General features: G+C 42.9%; 1 protein-coding gene across 5 annotated transcripts in view; it reads right to left on the bottom strand.

Moving 5' to 3' along the window:
* MACROD2 (mono-ADP ribosylhydrolase 2) overlaps positions 1-25,853 on the bottom strand; it is a 1,974,865-nt gene that overhangs the window by 125,570 nt on the left and 1,823,442 nt on the right. The gene's annotated exons all lie outside the window — the stretch shown is intronic.

Raw genomic sequence — 25,853 nt, 5'->3', positions numbered from 1 at the left:
ACCCCTATTTTTACTTAATTTTTTAGACATTTACTTACATTTTACATATGACAGTCTAACATATCTATGCTCTGAAATATTCTGTGTTGAACAGATTATGCTGGTCAAGTTTATGCCGTAGTACATTACTCCTTGAAAAATTAATAACTGGACAGGTATAATGGTGGCTATATATTAGAAACTAGCTAAAAACTTCCCTTTGGCTTAAAATATATAATATATATCTGTGGATTTATGTGTAGAAAAAAATTAACTCTTCAAAGGCAAATAAAGGCATCATTTTATAATTCATTGCTGGGAGGGTTTCCAAGTCTCTGTGTTTGGAAACATCTTTTTAAATGATAAAACGTAAGAGATGTCGTTAAAGTACAGAAAACAGAGAAGCAGATGTTATCAGCACATATTACTGTGGGTTAAAGATGGCCACAGATCCTTGTCTCTCAAGAAGTGGAATCTATTTCTTGTCTCCTTAAATTCGAGCCGGTTCTGTGACTTGTTTAGACCAGTGAAATGCGTAAGTGATGTCTGGGCCCCCCCAAGCCAAGGCCTCAGAGGACTATAGCAGGTTCCACTTTCTCCCTCTGGGAATCCAGCCACCCTGCTATGAAGACACTCAGATTAGCCTCCCAGGTGGAGAGGGGTACATGGAGCAGCACAGAGGGGCCAGACATATGCGTGAAGCCTCTTCCCACCTTCCAACCCAGGCCTGCTGCCAGCCGAATGCCCCCAAGTGATGACATCAGCCAAGGCCACAAGGAGCAGAAGAATCACCCAGCTGAGCCCTTTTAAAATTCCTGCCCACAGCCAGGCTCAGATCACTTAAACTTGTTTTACTTGACTGCTTTGACCCACCATCTGCTGCAACTGTCAACTCTTAATCCAGAGGCAAGAGGATGGGGAATCCTCCCCAGAGGAGGACTCAACAAGTGGAGCTGAAACAAGAGCCTCAGAGGCAATGGGGAAACAGTTCACCAAGCAGCTCTGAAAAACAAGCTTCTGAGGAGAGCTGCAAATGGAAAAAATTTGGAATTGACCTGAAAGAAAAATGTTATAATAGAATGACAAAGATAAATAAATAAATAGATAAATAAGAGTGACACTGACATGCGGAAGGGATGCTATCAATGAATAAATATATCAGTATGTACATAATTCCCTCTGGCCAGCACTGTGCCATTTGTCACGCGGGACACAGTATAACCTGGGATGGCTCTGTAACTCTGTAAACCCAAGGTTCTGCGTGACACATTTCCAAGGATATTTCTGATACTTTCTCTGTTCTGGTTCTCCGCGGAGGCACTGGCACTGGCTTTTGCTGTAGGAAGGAAATAGCCATCACTGCTGCTCTTGCTGCCCTAACAAGGCCAAGCTGGTGCAGGAGCATGTGTCAAAAACGTAAGTCAGTGTTTCCCCCTTTCTCCCACCAAATGGACTCAGACTCAAGCAGGAGAGATCTACCAGTTTTCCTATCTCCCCCAACAGACACCACCCCCCACCCCCCTTTTTTTTTGGCCACGCCATGCAGCACGTGGGGTCTTAGTTCCCCCACCAGGGATCGAACCTGCATCCCCTGCATTGAAAGCGTGGAATCTTTTTTTTTGGAAGCATGGAGTCTTAACCAATGGACCCCCAGGGAAGTCTCAGACAGACCTTTTAACACAGATTCCACAATAGGCTTGAAGTCTGCAGCGACAGGCTGCTTTTAAAATTGGTCTGGTGACCACATCTCCTATGGAGTGGGAGGTAAAAATCTTATGAAGAGAGGAAGGCAAGAAGGGAAAGAGAAACAATTGAGTCCCAGGAAGGTAAAGAATTGTTTCCACCAGTTCTAAATTCATGAAAAGGAAATTCATGGTCAGACCCCCAAGTCCAACTTCATAATAGTAAAAAGCAGTCTGGCTCTTTATCTAACCTACTGCTACTGGGTTTTACCCTTAATCCCTGTGCCCGTGGTCCCACTCCCTACCGCAGTCTGGCATGTTCTGTTTTCGACTTTGAGTCTTGGCTGTGGGGTGGTCTAGTTGCAGGATTTCTGCCCTTGGGAAGCAAATTCAAGAAACGCTTGGCACGTTTATCACGGAGTAAATGCCTTCTAGAAGAATGCTGGATTTGGCGTTTGAGTAACTTGCCCTCAAATGAAAAGGCTCAGGTATATTGCTTTCATCAATTTCCAAAGACAGTGCAACCTCAAGGCCAGCAGGGGGAATCAGTGTAGAAGTCTGGCTTTCAAAGGCCAGTTGATAACATTCTCGGGCAATTAGGTTAGCATTCACGTCACTTTTAGAAGGACAGTTTGGCTGGCTTCTAACATTCCATCCATTTAAAATACCTCAATTGGGTGAGTTCTTAGTGAAACAGTGGGCTTCCTCTGGTAGGAAAGAAAAAAATCCCATTACACATTTACCCGTATTTGATAAGGACAAGCTTTCCTTTTATCAGCCTTGTCTGTCTAGCTATCTTCACAGAAAGCATAAAAACAATAAAAAGTTAAGTAGAGTGGGGAATGTAAACTTGTGGTTTTTAGAAGGGATTTAAAAGGCTTACAATAAACGTGAAGAAGTATAGGGAAATGACAGGCTATTTTGTGAGCTTAAAACATGTCACACAGAAACTAAATTCTCTTAGTTGATACACCTATAGGATCCCATATTTACTTCCGATAATAAATTTCCATATCATTCACATTGCATGTCACATAATACTACTTTCCCACGCCAAAAAGCACAGTGACCTGTGTGAATTCTAATGGTTGAATCATTTTTGCTTCTCCAGTATTAAAACCATGCCCTCTATTCTTTCAATCCATACTTACGGAGCACATACTACATTCAAGGATATTTCAGGAATTTTATAGAAATAAAAATAAGAGACTCCTGCTGTGAAGTTGGAAACGAGTAGAACCCCGCAGGTTCCCCTCCCCCCCGCCCTTCCCCAAGTATAAAACCAAGCAGTTAATGATTAGGAAAATAGAGTCACAGACTCAGTGTCTGATGTTCATGCCTGAGTTGTTTTACAGATACCATAACCGCCACCAGAGGAAAGAAAAGTTAACTGCATGATGACCAGACAGATGCTAGCCATGACATGAGCTGCTCCAACTTGAGTCTATGGCTACCACAATTCTAAGGACTGGCCTCAAGAGAATGGGATTAACATTATTGCACATAATAATCTATATCTTTGTGGGTGTCAAAATAATTGTAGCTTGTTCTGCCCATACATGTAAGCAGGCAACTAAAATTGTCAGCAAAGAGATGCTACAGGCCCATGTTGACATCTTCCAGTCTGAGAATACGTTGCCTATGTCAGTATGAAAAAGTTACAGAAGACAGGCCTTCACCCCAATCCCATAGAAATGGAATGATGTCTGAAAAGTGGGGATTTGTAAGCAGTTCTTTGCAGGAAACTGCCCTCAGCAGGAAGTCCCTTTTCTTGTCACTTTACCAAAGCTATACCGTAACTAATTTTAAACAAGGTACCCCCATGCTCTACTCATCTCCGGCCCAAGAACACCTTTCAAATCTTTTAATCGCACAATAATTTGTCAGTTCTTCTGGTAGATCAAAGAAGTAGGAACGAAGAATAAGTAATTAACAGATGACTAGATCTCTTCCCTAGCTTCCCCTTCAGAATCTCGTGAACAAACTGTGTGACCAAACTGTGTGAACATGATAACGTGTAGGGGAAGATAATAAGAAATCCACGAGGGCTTCCCTGGTGGCGCAGTGGTTGAGAGTCCGCCTGCCGATGCAGGGGACGTGGGTTCGTGCCCCGGTCCGGGAAGATCCCACATGCCGCGGAGCGGCTGGGCCCATGAGCCATGGCCGCCGATCCTGCACGTCCGGAGCCTGTGCTCCGCAACGGGAGAGGCCACAGCAGTGAGAGGCCCGCGTACTGCAAAAAAAAAAAAAAAAAAAAAAAAAAGCTAAAAAAAAAAAAAAAAAAAGAAATCCACGAGCCTGCATGCAGTGGGGAATGGTGACCACTCTGACGCCCTATCTCAATGATTAACTGAGGCCACTCCCCTCCTTGCCTTTAAAACTGTCACGGCTGAGCGGAATCTTTGGAGGTGGCTTTTGGGGGACACTGAGTCCACCATCTCCCCAGATTGCTGGCATTCTGATGAAAGGTACCTTTCCTTTCTACCATTGGTGAGTATTGATTTTGTAAGCGGTGAGCAGAAGGACCCCCCCATCAGATAACAAAGTGAATTCGTTTAATTGTGTAGTTCATGTTTAATTTTATACGGATGAGCTTTATAAGGGCAAAATTTCAATGTTGTGGCTACAAATTGCTACCCTGATATCTGCAGTTCCATTTTTGAACTGTGCGTGGGGATGGGAAGAGCAAGGGGAGGTAAATCAGAACAAATTCATCCTTGCTACTGGGGAAACAACCGGATGGGTACTGCCTGCTGGTATACTATTACCTTTTCTTATAAAGGCCCAAGATTTCTGGACCTGGACAGGGTGCAGGCAATTCAAATACAGTGCTTTGCAGATTGGATTCCAATTCTTCAGTTCCCTGTAATGGATTATTTATCTCAGTGGCCTTCCATTGTTGTTGGACTTGACCAAGCGATATGGCTAATGAAATGTTAGCGGACATGATAGGAGCAAAGAGCTTGAACGTGTTGCATAATTGGACTTGGTGTCTGTGCTTCTGACCTTGGCCATGACAAGAAGATACCTCTGCAGCTGCTGGATTAAAGATGAGCAGAAGCAGCCTTGGCCCAAGTTACAGTCTGGAGGCAAGCCCAGAGAACTCACAGCTTGAATTAGAACTGCCCAGCTGAGCCCAGCCTACATCAGTGGAACCACCGTCAACCTGTAAACTTGTGAGCATGAGAGTAAATCTTTTAGTTAAGGCACTGCACTATGGGGTGACTTGTTACACAGTATTATTGTGACAATAGCTGATTAATACAAATGGCATATTAATTTCTCTTAGTTCAGGAAGACTCAGTTGTTTTTCTCAACTCAGCACTTTTTCATTTATAAGGAATTCAGTCTAAAATTTTGTATTTTGCCACCCAGCTACATTCTCATCTTACACATTCCAAAACTCTCTAGAAGACACACCCTCAAAAAATAAATTTAGCTTATATAAGGAGTGCTCTCAATGAGTATGCACTGCCATCAATGTTTATGTTTTATTTAACAGAGTTATGTGGGCAGCAGGATAATATTATTGATAGTTAATGCCAGCTAACATGTATTGGATATTGGCTGTGTTCCGCTCAGTGTCTAAGTGCTCTGAATACATTATCAAATTTAATTCTCATAACAACCCAATGAGGTAGGCATTATTATTATCCACATTTCGTGGATGGGGAAACTGAGACACAGAGATGTTAAATCATTTCCCTGAGATCCCACAGTGATGTCAGCAGGGTTTCAACCCAGTCAGCTGATACCAGTGCCCACTAGTGTCTCCCTGGAAATGCAACTAGTATTTGTTAGCTGGGTAAGCTGGTTAAATTATGGGTCAGTAAAAGCATGGGAAAATGATACTTAATATAATAGCTGAAGAATTAAACTATAATCTCATACAAATTAATGGAGAAACCCAAGAACACTGAGAAACTAGCTCTTCTGACACTTAAGCCAGATGGGTGCAAAGCTACAACTCTAAATTCGTTTTTTAATACTAAAGATACTTTTATTTTGAACTAATTTTAAACAATGGAAAGTTACAAGAACAGTACAAGAAACTTTCTTTTTTGCCCTGAACCACGTAAGAGGAAGTTGGGGACATAATCACCCCCTTATTACCCCCATCAGCCCTGAATACTTTAGTCTGTATTTTCTACAAAGACATTCTTCTTCATGACCACAATGCAACCACCAAGATCAGGAGATTAGCAGTGGTGACATTCCTACCATAGAAGCCACAGACCACAGTCAAGTTTTGCCAATTTTCTAAGAATACCTTTCACAGCAATCTAGGATCACACACTGCCTTTTGTTGTCCTGTTTCTTTAGCGTCCTTCAATCTGAGACCGAGATGCCCTCCTGACCTGGCCTGCACTCCGCACGGGGTGGGGAGGGCGGGGGCGGGGGCGGGTTCACCACCTCACCACCACCACTTCAATGTGAATACCTACCTTGCTCAGCCCTGCTTAGTGGTTTCAGGAAGAAAGAAAGCAAAGAGTGAAAGAAGTGGGGGGGCAGTAGATGCTAGTTCCAAACATTTAAACATTTTGTTCTGGAGGTGTCACCAGCCAATGGATCTATCTTAATAGACTGAGCTTAGAAAAGTAAGTTCCCGAATTGGCTGCCTCGCTACTTTAATGAAAAGCCTCATGCATGTGGCTATTCCAGTGCAGATGAAAGAGGTGTACAGCTGGGCAGTCACCATCTGACAGGAGTGGTAGCTGTTGCCTCCTAGGCACCAGGCATTTACGCACCTCCGACCCATTACTGTGAATCCCTCCACAGTCCTACTTAGACTTTTATCTACATTTTTACAGATGAAGATTTCAAGGTTATGGGAGGTCAGATAACTTCCCTGAAGTCCCACAATTAGTGGCAGAGCTGAGACTTTAACTCAGGTCCAGACCGTGCCAAAGCCTGAGGTCTTTCTTGCCTTGTGACCTCTTCTGACCCTTGAGAGCTAAATTGTAAGTCTTCCGCTGAGAAAGATGCTCTTGCTGTTCCTAAGGTGTCCTCAGCAACCAGTACAGTGCCTACAATCCCATAGGGGCTCCATAAACACTTGTCAAGGGATTAAGAAGGAAACTTCATTCTCCCCTAGTAATAATTTTGTTGTCATTCAAACCATGTTTCAGCTCTCAATGTAGAAAAGGTATGGTGTTTACCTGAGCCTCTGGTTGAACCTCATTAAATTGTGGACAGTTAAAAAATGTCACATTTCGGGCTTCTCTGGCGGCGCAGTGGTCGAGCATCCACCTGCCAATGCAGGGGACACGGGTTCGAGCCCTGGTCCAGGAAGATCCCACATGCCGCGGAGCAACTAAGCCCGTGCGCCACAACTGCTGAGCCTGCACTCTAGGGCCCGCGAGCCACAACTACTGAGCCCACGTGTCACAACTACTGAAGTGTGCGTGTCTAGAGCCTGTGCTCTGCAACAAGAGAAGCCACCACAATGACAAGCCCGTGCACCGCAATGAAGAGTAGCCCCTGCTCGCCACGACCAGAGAAGCCTGTGTGCAGCAACAAAGACCCAAATGCAGCCAAAAATAAAAATAAATTAATTTAAAAAATTAATTAAAAAAAGTCACATCTCTTTGATCACAAATAATGGCTCCTAAAAATCAAATGTGGTACCATGTAGGAAGCAGCAGTAGTTAAGAGTTCATCTGTTTTTACCACCACCCTGGTCCAGCCTCCATCCCCCCTCTCCTGGATTGGGGCAATGGCCCTTATTCTCAGCCTAGGAGCCAGATGGCTTGCTTTAAAATGCTTAAGTCAGATCACACCATTCCTCTGCTCACATGTTCCAAAACGCTCAAAGGCAGCAAGGCCTGTGTGCTGGAGAACCTGCTGTTTTCCTGCCCTGACTTCTTTCTAATCTCCTCCCCACTCACTCGCTCCAGCCACACCGGGCTCTGTGCTGTTCCTCCGGCACGTGAGGGTGTCTTCTCCCCAGGTCTTTGTACTGCCCGTCCCATCCCCTCTGCCTAGACTGCTTTTCCCCCACGTTCTTCAAGTCTTTGCTCAAACATTCCCCTTTCAAACTGTGCTGAACACGTCACTTAAAATCGCAACATTTCCCCATCCCCACACACTCCATTCCCACCCTGATCTGCCTTTTATTTTTGTCTTTTTCAATCATCCATCACCTTCTAGTATTTAATTTACATAGGTGTTATGTTCATCGTTTACACATATCTGCCCCTAATTGAGTGTAAGCTCCACCAAGGCAGGGATCTTTGCTTCGTTGTCTGCTGTCTCCTAAGAACCTAGACTGAACATACGCTGTTCAATAAATATTTGTGACTTAATGAAACATGCTCATCCTTTACCTGGCCTTGCACGGTTACTTCACAAATTAATCAGGGAAAAAGGAGAAAATTACTTCCTGTTCCATGTTCCTCAGGTTACTTATGAAATATGAAGTTCCTACATCATGTGGGGCAGAAGTTTTTAAGAAAGGTAGCCTAGACACAGAGCCCAGGCTCTAGTTACAATACACTTGTCACCATTTTGTCTTCTTACTGGAGCAGTTACCTTACAGAAGGAATCCCTTCCCCAGGCCAGTGGAGGTTACGTGTGGAACTTGTTACAATGCAGTTATGCAGATTGATGACTTAGAACCCCCTGGGAATGGAGTGGGGCACACAGAGCCCATCTGGGGAGATGCTGAGCGGTGCTCTCCTGGTCGCTAGTAGCAGTTCACTCAAAATAGACTCAAATAGTATTACAACCACACCGCATTCACAGAGGCTGTGTAAGACTCATGGCTGGTCTTCAATTTTCGGACAGAGAAGACCATCATCTGGTCCTACCTCTTTCCTAGAATGTCCCAAAACAGCCTATTTGTGTGTTTAGGGGGAAGAGGAAATAATTAAACCCAGGGGTCCCCAACCCGCGGACCGCAGACCAGTACCGGTCTGTAGCCTGTTAGGTACTGGGCCGCACAGCAGGAGGTGAGCGGCAGGCGAGCGGCAGGTGAGCGGCAGGCGAGCGGCAGGCGAGGTTTCATCTGCCACCCTCCATTGCTCCTCATCACTCACGTTACCGCCTGAACCATCCTCCCCCGCCCACCGTCCATGGAAAAATTGTCTTCCACGAAACCGGTCCCTGGTGCCAAAAAGGCTGGGGACCGCTGATCCGTTGATTAAACCTGTTATTTTTAAAGCATGTGTATCTGTTAAGGGAGACCTAAATGTGATGCAAGTTCAAGGAAAGAAAACACATGAGACTGTAGCATGCAACTGTCTCTTCCATATATTTTGTAGGCTGGTAAGTAGAGTGTCAAGTATACAATAAGAAACTCAACAAGTATCTGCCACAGGACTGAACTTTACAGCATTTCCACGAGGAAGGTATGACCCCAGCACACCAAAACTTGCCCGTGGCATATCTTGGGATAAAAATAGCACAGGGCAATGCACCAGAGAACTATTTTCAATATCACACATCCCCTCTTAATAGATAACATATAGTTCTCCCATATGGCATATTAGAACAAATACTTTTACTCTGACATGGTTAGTTTTTAATCCAAGGATTTCCAAGTACTTTACAAACACTATTCGTTAGCGCAGTCTTCCCTGGGGAAGTTGCAACGCCTCACAGAGATACAAAAACCATCAATAACCATTAAGGAACGACAATAATAAGAAACATATTAATGTGTTTTGTTTTTTTTTTTTAAAGAATAGGAAACCAGCAAAGGGGAATTCAGCAACTTTCCATAAGTATTCCAATGAATTCATGGTGCAACTAGGGTTAGAAATCAACTTATGCTGGTGTTCATGGTTATAAATTACACTGGTTTTCAGGTAGTAAAACATAACCTGGTGTCTACACCATAACTGGGAAAATTATGACCAAGATAAAGCTTAGCACAATAATGGGCTTCTTTTGCTCTCTCGCAAACAAAACAACAATTGTACTTTTTTGCTAACTTTAAGCCCTCAGGTTAAATTTCCTTCCAAAAATTATATTTCTCGCTATTTTCATTTCTGTTTCTGAATTGAGATAACTGGTGTGCCTACACATTTTGTTTAAAACAGGCACACACTGTGCTCTGTGCAGAAGTTAAATACAGAACTGGCAAGACAAAACACTGTTTTGCTTTTTTGTTGAAGAACAGAAAATACATAAAGATGTTCTCTAAAAGAAGAATCATCCCATGAATAAATTCAAAAGCTGTTAGGCATCTTTGTCATGAATTAATGTTTGTTGAGTGCCTACAAAGTTCAAGATGGCGGAGAGGGAATAAATTAGGTTATTTGAAAGACAAAAGACTTTCCCTTTGGGAGTTGACAAAAGAAAGATGGATGGAGTGGTTTCCTGAGAGGCACCTGCCCGCAGAAGGTGAAATTAAAGCTTTTATCTCATACAGGTAGATCTCAATAAGTGTTGGGTATTTCAGCTGAATTAAATGAGAAATATCTAAGTGCTTCGATTACCCACTTTGCTTTGCCCACGTGGCTCTTTGGGAAATCACTGATTGAAGATGTACATGTGCTGAGTGCAAGTGTCCCCTGCGGAGGTGACAATTCAATACACATATATGTGAAACTGCACAAGGTCCACTTATAATGGGAAGTTAAAACCTCCATTTTCGTGTTTCTATCCTTTCCCCCCTTTAAAATAGTTGCTCCTTCAGTGTTGAAACATGCTATTTTAAGTGGTGAAAATAAAAACTTTAAGACGCTGATTTTGTATTTTGAGCTTTAGGGTGAAAGCAATGTATGGGTTTTCCACAATTCAAAATGAACTTTTTATAAACATGGGCCCTAACTCAAAAATAATGCTATAGATGATAAAACTTGACAACCACTCCTAAGCTTACTATCAACTATAAAAACAACAGTGCTGGGCTTCCCTGGTGGCGCAGTGGGTGAGAGTCTGCCTGCTGATGCAGGGGACACGGGTTCGTGCCCCGGTCCGGGAAGATCCCACATGCCGCGGAGCGGCTGGGAACTGTGAGCCATGGCCGCTGAGCCTGCACGTCCGGAGCCTGTGCTCCGCAATGGGAGAGGCCACAACAGTGAGAGGCCCGCGTACCGCAAAAAAAAACCCCAAAACAAAAAACAACAGTGCTATATATATGTATTTTATCTCTCTTTAAAAATGGTGGAATTCCAGTAATGGTTTTAACCAAATATTTACTTAATAGATATTAAGCTAGTTAATGGCTATTGGGCACTAAAAACGTGGTGCGTCCAAGTTGAGATGTGTTGTAAATGACAACTACACATCTGGTTTTGAAGACAGCACAAAAAAATATAAAATATTAACAATTTTTATATTGACTACATGTTGAAATGACAATAGTTTGGTTATATTGGGATAAATAAAATACAGAGTTACAATTAATGTTGCCTGTTTCTCTTACTTTTTGAAAAAACATCGCTTCTCAATGTTAAAAAAAATTCTCAAAATTTAAAAAAGGTAAAAATTATATATACATTTATGGGTCACATTATAATTCTCTTGCATGGTGCTACTCTCGAGATAATTGGTGAGGAGTGGAACAGTGCAGCAGATAGATACTGAAGCAGAAGCTGTCATATCCCCACCGTTGTCCCTTGGGCCCCTCCTCTGATCTCCGCAAACTCCCGTGGCTGTGGCTTCTCCTTGTGAACACGTGTGACACTCTGCCATAGGGGTTTTTCTAGTCTCAACAGGATACTTGTTCCGAACGGCCAATTTGGAAGCAGCCCTCAACCAGTGATGGACAGGAGTAGGAAATTAACACCTGCTTTCATGCCCCCTGAGTGGGACAACTCTGAGGCTCCCACATGGTCTCCCAGAGTTCTACTGCAGGACCCAGTCCTGCATTTCTCTCTTTCCCTTCCCTGTCTCATATCCCTACTTCCCTCCTGGTGCTTCCTGGAATCACTCCCCAAATCAACTGCTTGCCCTTGAATGCTTGTCTTAGGGTGGGCTTCTAGGGAACCTGATCTAAGACATTTTTAAATCAAATAATTACACAAACATATTGTCCCTAATCATGATAAATGCTAGTAGAGGCAAGGGCTTCTAAGGTCATCAGAGAGGGCTTCCCTGTGGAAAGGGCATTTGAGCTGAGAAGTTAAGGCATTTACTATGTGAAATTAATCAGTAGAAATGAATAAGGCAAAAAGGGAGAGATCGGGGCTTCCCTGGTGGCGCAGTGGTTGAGGGTCCGCCTGCCGATGCAGGGGACACGGGTTCGTGCCCCGGTCCGGGAGGATCCCACATGCCGCGGAGCGGCTGGGCCCGTGAGCCATGGCCACTGAGCCTGTGCTCCGCAGCGGGAGAGGCCACAGCACTGAGAGGCCCGCGTACCACAAACAAAAACAAAAACAAAAACAAAAAAGGAGAGATGGATGAGTGTTCCAGGTGGAGTGAAGAGCATGTCCAAAGGCCCTTACGTGGGAAAGACCCTGGCATCTTTGAAGACGTGGGGTGGCCAATGGGGCTGAAGCTTAGATGGTGAGGGCCACAAGCTTGGCTTAAATGAGAGCTATGCAGGCAAATGTAGCAGGAGGAATTAACATGGAGAGGGAATGTTCCAAGGTGGGGAACAAGGCTAGAGGTGAGAGTGAGCATGCGTGACTGGGAGTCGCTTCTGGAGCACTGTCATCAAGGGGAGTGGAGCATGGAGAGAAGCCAGATGAAGAACTAGCGGTCTTATTACAAAGGGCTTTGTACCCTTTGCTAAGGAGGTAGATGCTTCCATGGAGGGTACTAGGGAGCCATGGAAGGGTTCTCTCTCACATGGCTGCTTTGTGGAGTATGGATTGATGGCGGTAGCAGGACCAGATAAGTGACCCATATGGAATTGATTAAAATACTCCGGACAAGAGATGATAGAAATCTGAGATAAAGGGGTGGCGAGTGAAGAGAGAGAGAACAGGATGGAATGAGGAGATATTCAAGTGTAGAATCAACTGGCTTTGGTGAGTAGTTGGAGGCATGAAGGATGAAGAGTGGTTCCAGCCTCTACCCTAAGAGCTCAAAATGATCCCATTTAACACTCGTAACAACTTGCTGATACAGACGTGACAACTATTCTATTTTATAGGTGAGGAAATGATGTTTGTTATTTTAAATAACTCTTTCAAAGGTTCTACAGCTAGTAGGGAATGGAAACGGGATTTGAGCCTTGGTCATCTGCTTCCAAGTGAAATCTGTTCATCACGATGCTCTAATGCTGGAATCCCACCCAAGCATATGGCCTGGGAACACTGGAGGTTGGGGAGCTATTACTGAACCTGGGAAACAAAGGGGAACATGCTGATGTAAGATGCCCATGAGATACGTTGTAGAGATGTCTCAGTAGAAAGGAAGTGAAGCCAAGCAGATGGAGAGGAAAAACAGTCCAGTAGAAATCCTTCTAAAATAATATTTGAAAAATTTGTATAAGACTTTTCAAAAAAGTAATGTGGTCATTTTTTAAATAAAGTTATGCTACTTGCTGAAATTCCTGGTTAGCTTTCTGTTTTTCTCTTTTGTGACTTTGTCTGGTTTGTATGTTTTGACTGATGGTCTGAAATAGTTGCTTCCTATATCATTCTCTTTATGTCACAAATAGGAATACATCCTACTGTGAGCCCTCTTCACCAGCCTAAGCAAAAGGAGAACTCCAGCCTCCTTTTTCCCATTTCTGCATGCATTCTATGATTTCCAGACCCACTGTAATTTCTCCTTTTCCTACTTGTGTCCACATCCACATGTTTTCTTTCCCATCAAGCTGTGCTTTAAGGAGGCATCAGCTGTCATTTTCAATTTAGTGTAAATTACTCTTGTTTAGTAATTAACTCATCACCTCTCCCAAGTCTGCTGATAACACTGTAATTACCTAGTATTCCTAACTATAACACTAGTACATAATTACTATACTGAGAATCAAGGTCTCCTGGTCTTGAATTGAAATACCTCCAAATGACTATTAGGCATATTCCAAAAAGAGTTACTGGGGTCTTACTTCTCTTTGAATAAATAAAATTCTACATATATTTTCTTTATGCTCTCTTCCCAATGTTCTATTTCTCCTGTGCCAGGGCAATACTTGTTGGCAGTGGATCATTTCCTCGAGATGATAATAACATTCTTAATAGCCACCTGAGACAATTAGTCAACAGACTCAAGGACTAGGCAAAAATTGCCTAGGGTGGCTGATGTTACTTTAGACAAGTCAATGTAAATATCAGAAGTCACATCGAAAGACAAATAGGAACATTTGTTTTTTCTCTCCCGGTGGCAGAGGAGGCCATAGACAATTAAGTATTGCCAGTATGTACCATGCTACAGACTTAAAATGACACGTGAATCTCTAGCTGTACAGTGTTCTGGCATGTGCTTTGTTCTTTCTGCCAAACTGGTCAATTTGCAGAAGTCTGCTCTTATCTAATGCCCTTTTTTGGATAATTCTAAAGAATTCCAGCCGTCTCCTCTCCACAGAAATATGTTTGGTAAAAACATATATCGGGCAGCCTGTGATCAATGAGAAGAGAATCCTCTGTAAGTGACTGCGTGCATTCAAGATGGAAATCAGTCTGCCTAATGGCCAATGGCCTCTCCCCTCCCATGGGTTCCAGGGACAGTCATTTCATATATAGAGCCCCTTCCCACTTAAACAAATGGAACCCCATGAGAAGGCAGAGGCTGCAGCAGGGAGCAACAGACAGAAACAGTTTGATGGTAGTGGGATGATGGAGCATTTACCGTCGGGAGGACCACAGGAGAACACGCGCACAACAGCAGCTTGAGAAAGGTTTTTAGGACTTTCTATCTTCTTGGCAGTTTGTTTATGAGAATAAATTACTCTACCTCTCCCAGTTCGAATTACAAATGTCAGATGACTCTGGACTTGATTCTGGAACCAATTTCCCTGTTTTATCCCAGAGAATTTGTACCTTCTAGAAGTGTCAAAACGTCTTGAGTTTTTAACACGTAACGCTGTGAATGTTTTCTTCAGAAAACTCAGTGGAATGAATGCTGCCTTGTGCCTGACAATGTCAATCAAAAACACGTCAAATTAGATGAAAAGTTTTTCCGATCACATGACAATGTCTGCACAAATACTCAAATATAGGCATTTAATCCTTCAAACCATCCAAACGAGTGGCAAGTGAATAATTTCCTCTAAAACTGGTTATTAAATGTATGATTGGAATAATTTAGAGGAACAAATAATTACAGGAAGAAACATTATGTATTCCAAAATGAAAGATGACCCTTCAAAAATCTGTCCTATGAAAACTAATTAAATTATGATTTTGGTCCGTTTTAATGACAGCTAATAATACGTTCTACAGGTAAGTTTTAAGAGGGTTAAACAAGGACTTAAGACTGCGGTTATTATGATTAGGAAGCAGAGATTCACTGCTCCCTTAAACATCTTCCTTTATCATAGCCAAAATCCCACACTCTTGCAAGAGTTTGCCATGTTTTCCTTGTATGGTTTCCATAGAGCACCCCAGTTTAGCAATTTTGTGGTGATGCGAGTTTGGGCACAGCAGTAAAATAAGAAAGCAGCACTACTTATCTGGAGCTATCTGAAACATGAAATATGATGAACAGCTTTTAATTTCTCCCTTTAGTTTTTTTCCTTTTTGCCTCTTCTAGTACGAATTCATTAATCATATTTACATGTTAACTCACTATCTTTTGTTGACCCATGGGCTAAATAATATATTTTTACTAATGCTCTGGTAAAATTAAAAGGCAGACTTAAAAAATAAAGAATTCTTATCCAAGGATTTTGATTCCAGTTGCTGATAAAGACACAGGATGTGTGTGTGTGTGTGTGTGTGTGTGTGTGTTTTCTCAATGTCACCCATGAGGCATGCTGATATTAGAGAAAACAGCAAAGAACCAAAAGTCAAAGTATGAGACTGGATTATTTTTCCCCATTAAAAGCCAGATCTGACACAAATTCCCTAAACATCACCACTGCTGTGTAAAGTCTTTGTGGTGCCAATATTTGGTGAGCAGTAAGGAATACTTACTGGCGGTCCATACACTCTTCATTCTGCTTGTTGGAGAAGGTTATTGTTAGTCACGTGATGGATGGAAACGAAAAATGAGTCCTCTGAGAGACCATAACCCTGCAGGTCCATAATTCTTTTCTGACAGTGCCACATTAATCACTTTAGTCACTTAATTTTTGAACCTGTTTGTCTCCCTGAAGGAACAAGAGAAATCCTACGTTAAAGGTATCCAACCTGAAAAGAGGACTCTGCAGCTCTTCACCTCAAGCAAGATAAATTAGAAACATAGAAAGGACACTCTGTTATCACGGCTGCGGGTGTGGAGAAGCACATCTAAATATTTCCCGAGGACACGATGAGCATCCTTCCATGATTATTTTAGAGCAGGGGTCAGCAAACTCCAGCCCACAGGCCTGTTTCTGTACAGCCTGCACGCCAAGAATGGTTTTTACATTTTTTAAAGGGTTGTAATAAAAACAAAGAAAAATATGTGACAAAGACCATATGTGGCATGTGAAGCCCCAAATATTTCCCATCTGGTCCTTTATAGAAGTGTGCTGCCTCCTGCTTTAGACCAACCGGATGAAATAGTAGGAGATGACTCAGCCAGCCTACACATCTGAAAACCACACATCTGAACGCCTGGTGGAGGGACGATTACCCATGTGGCGTAGGAATTGGCTGGATCCACTGTTCAGATAACCACTGACCAGCTCCAATCCACCAAAGACGTCACTTTCTGCAAGGCAGCAAAGTCCCTGTTTCTGACATCTTCTCACTGATTCCAAGACCTCAGGCTGTTTTGAAAATGACTTCTGATTAAACATCAGCTTAAGTCGATAAGGGGATTTAATATTTGAGGGGGGTCCCAAAGAATCCAAGGGCAGAGACACAGCCATGATGTAGGAAGTCTTGGAACAGGAAATTAGGAAGCCCTTTGGGATTATGGCAGTTTTAAAGAATTTGTCCACAAATTTTTAGATACTCCTCCCTTCAAGAGGTGGTGCTTAATTTGCCTCCCCTTAAGTGCATGTTGGATTTGTTAAGGACTTGCTTATAATTAATAGAATACAGCTGAAGGGATGGTATTTCACTTTTGAGATTAGGTTATAAAAGGGCTGCCACTTCCCACCTTGCATATGCTCTCATTCTTTTGGGTCATTTGCTCTGCAGGAAGCCAGCTTCCTGTAGACAGGACATGAGCACATATCCTCATGTCATGAGTATACGGATCAGGTTACAGAGAGGCCCACATGGGGAGGAACTGTGGTCTCTGACCACAAGTTCAGAAAGCAAGTACCCAGGGCCAGCCTCCCCAAGAGAGGGTGTGTGGGGGAAGGTGTGGTGAGTATATGGGGACATTGAGCTGAGTAGATGCCACAAATACTATGTTACAAAGGTTTATCCCACCTTCAATCAGCTGTGGGTATGAAGGACCCTCCAGGGGTTGAATGCATTTTAATGTATTGTCGCCCTTTTCCTTTTGCGATCTATTTGTATCTTCATAGACTGCAGCTCATCGTGGTCCAGCCCAGTCCATCGAGTCCTTCCCCTTTTGTGGAAACTGATATTTCGTTTCTAAGTCCAGAACAGTGGGTTTCCTTGCAAGAAATCCCAATATTGCCTACAGAGAATTGTAGCAGTTTGAGCTGCTCACCCCTTCAGCCTTTCTCCCGCCTCCCCTCCAAACTTACCTCCATTTTCTTCTACTTCACCTGTCCCTCTTCTACCCGTTCCTTATTTCCCCTGCCCTGTGCATGCTGGGGCATCATTGTCAGCAGACAGCATTCCAACCTGTCTCTCTCCCACCCCCCCACCCCTACACCTTTAGCTCGAAGAGCTGTGGGTGTGAAATGGCATTTCCCCATATCTGATCTCGCCCTCTCATTTGTAGAACAGAGAGAACCAGACTTATGTAAGTAGACGTTCAGAAATGATCTCTGTTGACACTTGGCTTCAAAACGTGTAAAGGTTGGTTTGGCCATCAGTTGTTTTTCATGTATTGAACACTTAATATGACTTAGCGTGATATTGAGATATACTGAGAAATATTTATTTGATCTTCATCTCCAGTTCTCGGCACAGAGCTCCTTAAACCCCTGAGTAATTTCCTGAGTGATAGAGTTAATAGGAGCAACTACTGTTACCCATAATAAACCATACCTGAGCTTATGCCAATGAGGTGACTCTTGGCGGACTTAAGGATGGAGGCTGATTGCAAGAGGACTCTATGTGATTAGAGGGTTGGAACTTTCAGCCCCACTCCCAACCTCTGGGGAGGGGAGAGGGGCGAGAGATTGAGTCCATTCACCAATGGCCAATGATTTAATCAACTATGCCTACATAATGGAACCTCCATAAAAACCCTAACAATGAGGTTTGGACAGCTTCCACATTGGTGAACACATCCACATGCTGGGAGGTGGCATACCCCAAATCCACAGAAGCTCCTGTGCTTGGGACCCATCTGAACCTCACCCTGAACCTCACTCTTCATTTGTATCTTTTACAATAAACTGATAACAGTAAGTACCCTGTTTTCCTTGAGTTCTGTGAGTGGTTCTAGCAAAACATCAAATCCAAGGAGGGGATTGTGAGGATCTCCTTACTTGATAGCTGGTCAGTCAGAAGTACAGGTTGCCCCAACCTGCAGTCGGCATCTAGGGTGGGGGTAGTCTTGTGGGACTGAGCCCTTAACTTGTGGGGTCTGATCCTAACTGTGGGTACTTGGTGTAAGAATCGAATTAAGTTGTGGAACACCCAGTTGGTGATGTTGGAGAGCCAGAGAATTGGTTGGTGCAAGGGAAAAGCTTACACATTTGGTGTCAGAAGTGTGAGTACAAAGAGATCACAGTAGTAGTACTTAGGCATTGTGCTAAATGCTTCACATGCATTATCTCACTTAATCCTCACCCAAACTACTGTGAGATGGAGTCTATCCTTTCCTCATTTTTTAGATAAGGCAATTGTGGTTTCCAATTAAGAAATGTACCTAAATTCCCACTAATCAAGTGAGATTTAGATCCAGTCTAACTACCCTCAGATTATGTCCATACTTTGATTCCCACCTCCTTTTAAGCATTTGGAACACACCCTAACAAATTCATCGCTTATTAGCCTGAAATGCCCTTCACCTCCCAAAGATCTTTGTTAATAAGGATAACAGAAATTGCTCTGGGGTAGATTTAGCTGTTGTCAAGTAACCATAGGTCTGACATTCTGGGGGCTATTCTCTGCCCAGGAAAAGGAAGATTTCAAAACCTAAATTACACACAAGGCATGCAATCCTCGAAAACAAAGGGATTAATAGGCTTCCTGTAACTGTAACTACCACATTCTGCTTTGGGGAGCAATATTTTATTACCATATTCACTATTCTTTTAGTCCCTAAAGAACTCTTTCAACAATGATTTATCTTAACTTTTTTTTTTTTTTTCCCAGGAAAGCAAGCAGTATGCTTCATTCAAGAGAAATGATCTGCAGTCATGGCAAATTCCCCTTGTTCCTTCGCTTATCCATTTGTTCATTCATGGTCACTCACAAATATTTACAGAGTGCCTGGTATTAAAAAAAATGTTGTTTCTCTAAAATACTATAAGCCCTTTCACTTTTAGAGGTAAATATATGTGAGACTTCATGGCTGCACTTGTGCTCAGTATCTTTCTTTTTACAGTAGAAGTCTATTACCTTGAAGATGAAAAAGGGGCCAATAGCCAGTAATAACTGACAGTTTTTCAACATAAAGAGCAAAGACTGTTCTATAAACTAATAGGGAAGACACAAACAAACAAGTACATTCCAAGCTATGTATGTTACATTTTTCAGGAAATTGGCTTTTTATTTCTTTTCTTGGCTGAAACTTCACTGTTAGCTCATAAGGGCTTACGATTCTTTTTGCTGGTACCTGTTGAAGAAATAATGGCAGACTTACTGAAGGGATAACAACAGATAAATGGCCAGGAATGTTCTACACAGAGGAAAGTGAAAGTTTGAAATCTCTTTAGGGAAAGAATACACACGGCAGGAAAAAAATAATTTGACCATACATTTTCTGGGAAATGAACAAGACTTCCTCCCTGCCCCGGATATGATTTTACTGGACTGAGTCAGTTTTCAATTCTACACTCAGGCTACTTAGAAAAGCATTTTGCTTTCTGGATTTCTCCGTGGGGAGAGAAAAATGGATATCTATCACCCAGAAGAAGTAATCGTAACAATACTACTAATAATAGTGATAACAGCTATCATTTTTGAGTGCCTACTTTAGGCTTGTTCTTTATATGTATACACTTCTAATCCTTGCCCAAATCCCAGAAAGTAAGGATTATTATTCCTATTTCACAGTGAGAAAGATGAGGCTTAAAGGAACTTCCCAAAGTCTACAGGCTAGTTAAGTAGCAGAGCTGGGATTCAAACCCAGATCTGGCTTTCATTCTAGCCTGTGCCCTTTCTGCCGTGACACACTGCATGGTGTCTCTCCAACTGACTTTGGACCAGGAAAACTTTCCCAGCTTACTGTATGAAAATATTCATTGCCATATAATTAAATTTTATGCAGAATTATATTTAACTTAGGATTTAATTAATTTTCTAGGCACAGGTTCAAGGTGAAGTCATCACTATCTTTTGTTTCAGGATTTTGTTTTCATTCTTTGTCCCAGTAAACATCCTCTTGGCAAGCCAGGAGCTTCCTCTGAAGGCAGCTTTTGGTAGTTGAGAGATGTGATATTTTAATCACGTTTCACAGATTACTAATTTTTGTGGTCAGTGAGCTAGACTGCTTCAAAACTTGCCTCGTGACACTTAGTATTTGCATATGTAACCCTATTCAGTATCAATGAATAAGCTGACTAGTAAAGCCTCAGGATTCAGCCTCCTAAGATCGATGACGTCTGGATTTCAAAATCCAGGTCTTAAACCCGTTATTGTGGCTCTTCACATTATTTCTAAGACCTCTATTTTAAAATGCATCCCAAGGAAACCTTGACCTGCAGAAACAACACTGAAGGACACTAGTTATTAAAACAAGGAGCTGGTAAAGTGATTAGAAAGCTAAGCAGATGGTGTGGTCCAACCTTCCCTAACTGAATGAGCTGTAGATAAGGAAATCAGTAGCTGTTGAGCAGCAAGAGCAAAGCAATTCCCCATGGCGGCCAATATATAAACATCAGGCTTCCAAAGCCAAGGTTAATGTACCAGCCAAGGAATTTCCAGATGTAAACAGAAGCTCAAATTTCGCCTCTGCCTGGGGCTGCCATTTAAAATAAAGCCACCCATAAACAGTACTTTTGGCATTCCTTTGACCCACTGTCAAACAACTTGGAAATGTAGAATGACATTTAAAAAGTGAACACGTGAATTTTAAAAGCCTGATTCCATACAGCCTTCCAACTCACTAGTGCACTCTTAAGACTAACAGCACTGCTGACTTTCTCTAAGTCCTATTCTTGTGAGGTACAGATCTCTTTCCACAAGTGTGTTTCCTATGGAAACACATCCCAGTCACCACAGCCAGTCACCACGTGTCTGTTCTTCTTTGGCTTTATTTCCCCTTCTGATGTTTAATCACTTCTCCCACTGCATGGATTTTCATTTTCTATATCTCTGCTCTGTTCACTTTCACGTGCCATGCTTTTTTCTCATCCTTGGCCTTTACCTCTGGTTGGGTACACCTTACCTATAGCTTCTCTCCACACCTCCAGGATTCCAAGGTGGGATTTTCAGCAACGCCAATACTGCCCTAAAAATTCACTTTGATCTTTCATCACGAAGCAAGAATGGAAAGAAGGGTATTGATAACAAAGGATATTATTGGTCATAACATTATGTCCTCTTAGCTGTTACTGTCTATCTTAGAAAACAAAGACACAGCAATTCATCGATCCAAAGTTCCTGATGATTGACTTGAATGCTCACCGTTCATTCTTCCTGCTGGTAGTTCCCCTGTTTTCTTTTGGGAAAGAAGAGTTTTCAGCATAACTGATCTCCTCTCTCCCCGGCTCCTGTGGTCCCTGCGTTGCCGTGTAACCTAGGCCTAGTCAGAACACTGAATGTCCCTGGATTGACCCAAGACTGGCCAATCAGAGGCAATGAAACTCGGTTCCAGATATTTTGTTGGAGTGGTTGAGAAAGAGGCACATTTTTTTTTTCCCACTGGGGTGGATGAGAGGCCACTTGGTGGTCATCTTCACCCCAGCAAAAGGAGAGCGTCTGAAACGGCACCAACACGGAGTGAGGTGCAGAGATGGGAGGCCCCATCACAGTGGAACTGATTCTCTGACCCAGCACTGCCTGGACTTTTCAGATACAGGTTTGCTTAAACCAGATGGATCTGACTTTCTGTCCTTCAATCTGGAAGCCTTGGCCCAGACAAACTATGCGGTGGGTGGCTTGTGGTGCTCACGCTTGGCTGCACAGAAAGCATCACTCTGGGAGTCTGAAAAATTACTGACTTACAAACACCCATGGACTGGTTGGTGTGGCCTGCTATGCAGTGCTCACCAGTTCAGGGTCTCAGCCAGGCTGAGCTCTGCTGTGAGCATCACCAGAAAGTACCTACTGAATGTATCAGTGCACGTGAAGGTACTTTGCTCAGAGACAACCCTGGGATTGTCTTTTAGTCAATTTCCCATTTCTTTCATATCCCCGCCCTTTGGATTTAGTGCTCTTATGCCCTCATCTAACATCAAAACTCTCTCTTGGAGAAGAGCAGGGCATTTTTAATACATATATCTACTATATATATATATATATATATATATATATATATATATATAGTTCCTTTGACTTGGCTACAGTACAATCCCCAGTTTCCTATTACTCCTTTGATGGCACACATTCAAAATGCAAATTTTCATACACAAAGGAGGAATAACTCTTGAAATAACACTTGGTGCCATCGACGACGTGAAGCTCACACTTGATATAGCTGCACAGACAGCAGACTGTGAATGTCTGCTCAGCAAAAGCAGTAGAATTTAGAGTCAGCAAATTGCAGAGGAGAGCAATTTTAAACCAGAAACAGAAACAGTGAGTAGATGATGGCACAACTGAACTTCAACCTTTCACAGAACCAGGGGCTTACGGACAGACCATCAAGATCACATAGATTAAACCCTTTGCTTGACAGAGATCAGAGACTTGCTAAGGTCAATCAGCACAGACAGGAGTCCACAGTTTATTCCCCCAGGTGCACCCACTCTTGATCTCCCCACTCTTGAACCGTAAGCCCCATGATTACATGAGATGGACAGTAAGACTTCCATACTCATATCATCCTGTCTCTGCTTGCTTTCCATTAGTAGTCTCTTCAGGATCTCCTTCCACAAGGTTTTAAAAATTAAGTTATACATGTATGTGTGTATGTATGTATAATGGATACTGGAGCAGAATGTATTTTCAAAAAATGGCTATATACATATATATATATATATATATATATATATATATATATATATATCCCATTCCACTTTTTTTTTTTTTTAAATAACGTGACATTGACGCTCTCCATCAAGAGGTGGGGTCTATGTTCTCTCTCCTTGAACCTGGGAGGGCTTGTTAACGGTCCCAACTGGTACAATGTGGTCAAAATGACACCGTGGGACTTCTGAGATGAGGCCACAGAAGGTGATGTGGATTCCAAATGGCTCTTGCCCTTGAGAGAGGCACCCTGGGGGTTCTGAGTCAACGTGTGGGAAGTCAGACGGCCTGAAGCCCCTCGTGCTGGGGGATTACACAGAGAGATTACATCGTGCTAGAGAGATGTGCCAAGAGACTCTGTTCTTCCAGCCTTCAACTGTTAGAGCGTCCCCAGCCCAGGGCTCAGACAAGTGAGTGAGCAAACATCTGGATGATACCATCTCCCAATTTCCCATCTTCTCCAGCTGATGCTGAGTGGACTAGGAATAAGCTCACCCTGCTGAGCCCCTCAGTGGGTAGATTTGTGGGCAAAACAAATGTCATTATTTTAAGCCAATGAATTTTAGGGTGATTTGTTATGCAGGCATAGTACCTGGAGCAGACATTATTCCCTCTTGCCAGGTAAGAGCACTAAGTCGTGGGGAGAAAATATTCAGGAGCCTGCTTATCAGGGTGACTCGGGTGTTTGTAAAACTAAGAAAGAGAAACTTCAAGCATGTAAAGGCTTAAGATTTCATGGCTTAATATCCAAACGCAAGATCCCATGCATGGCCAATGAAAATGCAACAGGAAGGGAAAAATTAAGAGAGATGAAGAAAACCAAACCATACCACAAAGGTGCATTTCAAAGGGTAAACAATGTTGCTAAGTAAAGAATGAAAGAAAAGCAAGACTACAGGAAGGGAAGAGAAAAGAGTAAAGATTGGAAGTGGGGCAAGTGACATTGTCTTGGAGGCTTGGTCGCAGAAAGTGACAGGGATTCCAGCTGGAAGAGACCAACCATGGTCCCAGCAGAAAGCACGGGCACATTCAAAAGGGTGTGAAGAATTTAATGAAGGGATATTTTAAAAGATGGGGGCAGAAGCAAGAGAAGCAATAGAGGACAATGAAAATCCACAGGACCAATGATGAACAGGAACCATTACCAGCCATAGGCCTGAGAGGAGGAAGGGAGTGGTCAGCAGAAACCAAGCAATGGCTAGAGGTGGAGAGGAACCCCCACCCCCACCCCACAAGTGCTGTGGCCTTGGCTGGAGGAACACAGGTACTTCTGTCTGGCAGCGAGGGTCCAGGAGCCTGAATGCCTAAGAACTTTCCCCCCACCCTCCAGTCTCCTGCAAACACCTTCCACTGGTCTAGCCCATGGTTTCTCAATATGGGGCGAACACTTGTTCTTGGCAGGACAAAAAAATTCCCCTCCAAAAGGCCACAGTTCATAAACAGATATATAACAGATATATAGCATATTTGTGGTATTAAAATTTCATGGTTGGTGGAGAGAATTAGGACAAAATGCCTAAAACAGCTCCCATAGGAATCACAATAACGAAAAATAGTTGGAGAAGTACTGGCTAACCAACCCAAGGCTCCAGGGCAAGGGAGCCCATCAATGTAGGTCCTTGGTGACTGAACACACAGCGTTTATTAAAATTCTCCCTGACCGCTAGCTACCCTTTAGATCCCTGTGTCCATGTCGGGAACAGATGGCAGTGACAATGGTTAATCCAGGGAAATCACCTATCCAGCAGAACCACCAATGAGGAGAGTTAGCAAAACAACTGTCCACAATGTCAGCGAGACCTTCCATCAGTACAGAAATTACCTTTGTCTTGGATGTATTTGAATATTTACAAAAAATGAGTAGGTAGTTCAAGGGCATACCTACATGTGTATATTAACCCTTTGCTAATTTGCTACTATACAATGAACAAGCCAAATTTGACCAAAGGGCTGAATTAAGTCTGCTAGAAATCCTAAACACCAAATAGATTTTGTGCTCCCCCAACCTCATATCAAAATAATATATATTTTTCACCTGACCCAAACTTTACACGTGCTCTAAAAGGAAACTTCTCTTTAAATTATCTGATTATGGTATTTTGGATAATTAATCAAAGCTGAGCTTTTCTCATTTACTTTTGATGGCCCTGCTTTGGATATTCAAAGATGGTTAGTCTCTGTATTGGAGAGCGCAGTAAGCTTTGACTAGAAATCGTGGTGATGTGTATCTTCTGACCACATAGCTCCACTCTATCAAATGCATTATGCCATGACTTGTTGAATAAAAAAATGTCTTGGTGAAAAATTCTGTCAGGTCTATGTTTGGGGATATAGCTTTAATACAGAGAGCATCACTTTGTGTTTCAGACTGAGGTCATCCAAGGAGCACCGTGTCGCTTTGCTGATGATAAAACCCACATGGCTGCCTGACACTCTGGAAATCAAGTGTTCAAACTGCCTGTTTTCAATGTCCTTCCTAATACAGCCCCCGATCCACACCCACCCTTAACTCCAACCTCCCTGGAACTTGGGCCCTTTGCTTCTTTCCTGCCAAACTCCTCTGTGTCATGCCTTTCTCCAGCCATCCTCAAATTCCTCTTCTCCTGCAGATTCCCTGTGCTGTGGAGAAGCCCTCTAGACCCTGGTAGAAATCTAGAGGCCCAGTCCCTCTCCTCCTTCAATGAGCCTCGCCCTCGGTGTTCTTTCTATAATCTCCATGTGATTCCAAAAACCCACTGAGAACCCAAAGAACTTTAGGTTCTAAAACCCAAAGTTTGAGAAGCACTGGCCTATGGTCTGGCATCAAGCTCTCTTA

This window comes from Monodon monoceros, unplaced genomic scaffold (genome assembly GCF_005190385.1).
Source record: "Monodon monoceros isolate NGI ecotype Baffin Bay Population unplaced genomic scaffold, NGI_Narwhal_1 Super_Scaffold_13, whole genome shotgun sequence".
Taxonomy (NCBI): Eukaryota; Metazoa; Chordata; class Mammalia; order Artiodactyla; family Monodontidae; genus Monodon; species Monodon monoceros.
Note: the sequence above shows the minus strand (reverse complement) of the source record. Positions and strands in the feature narration are given on the sequence as shown.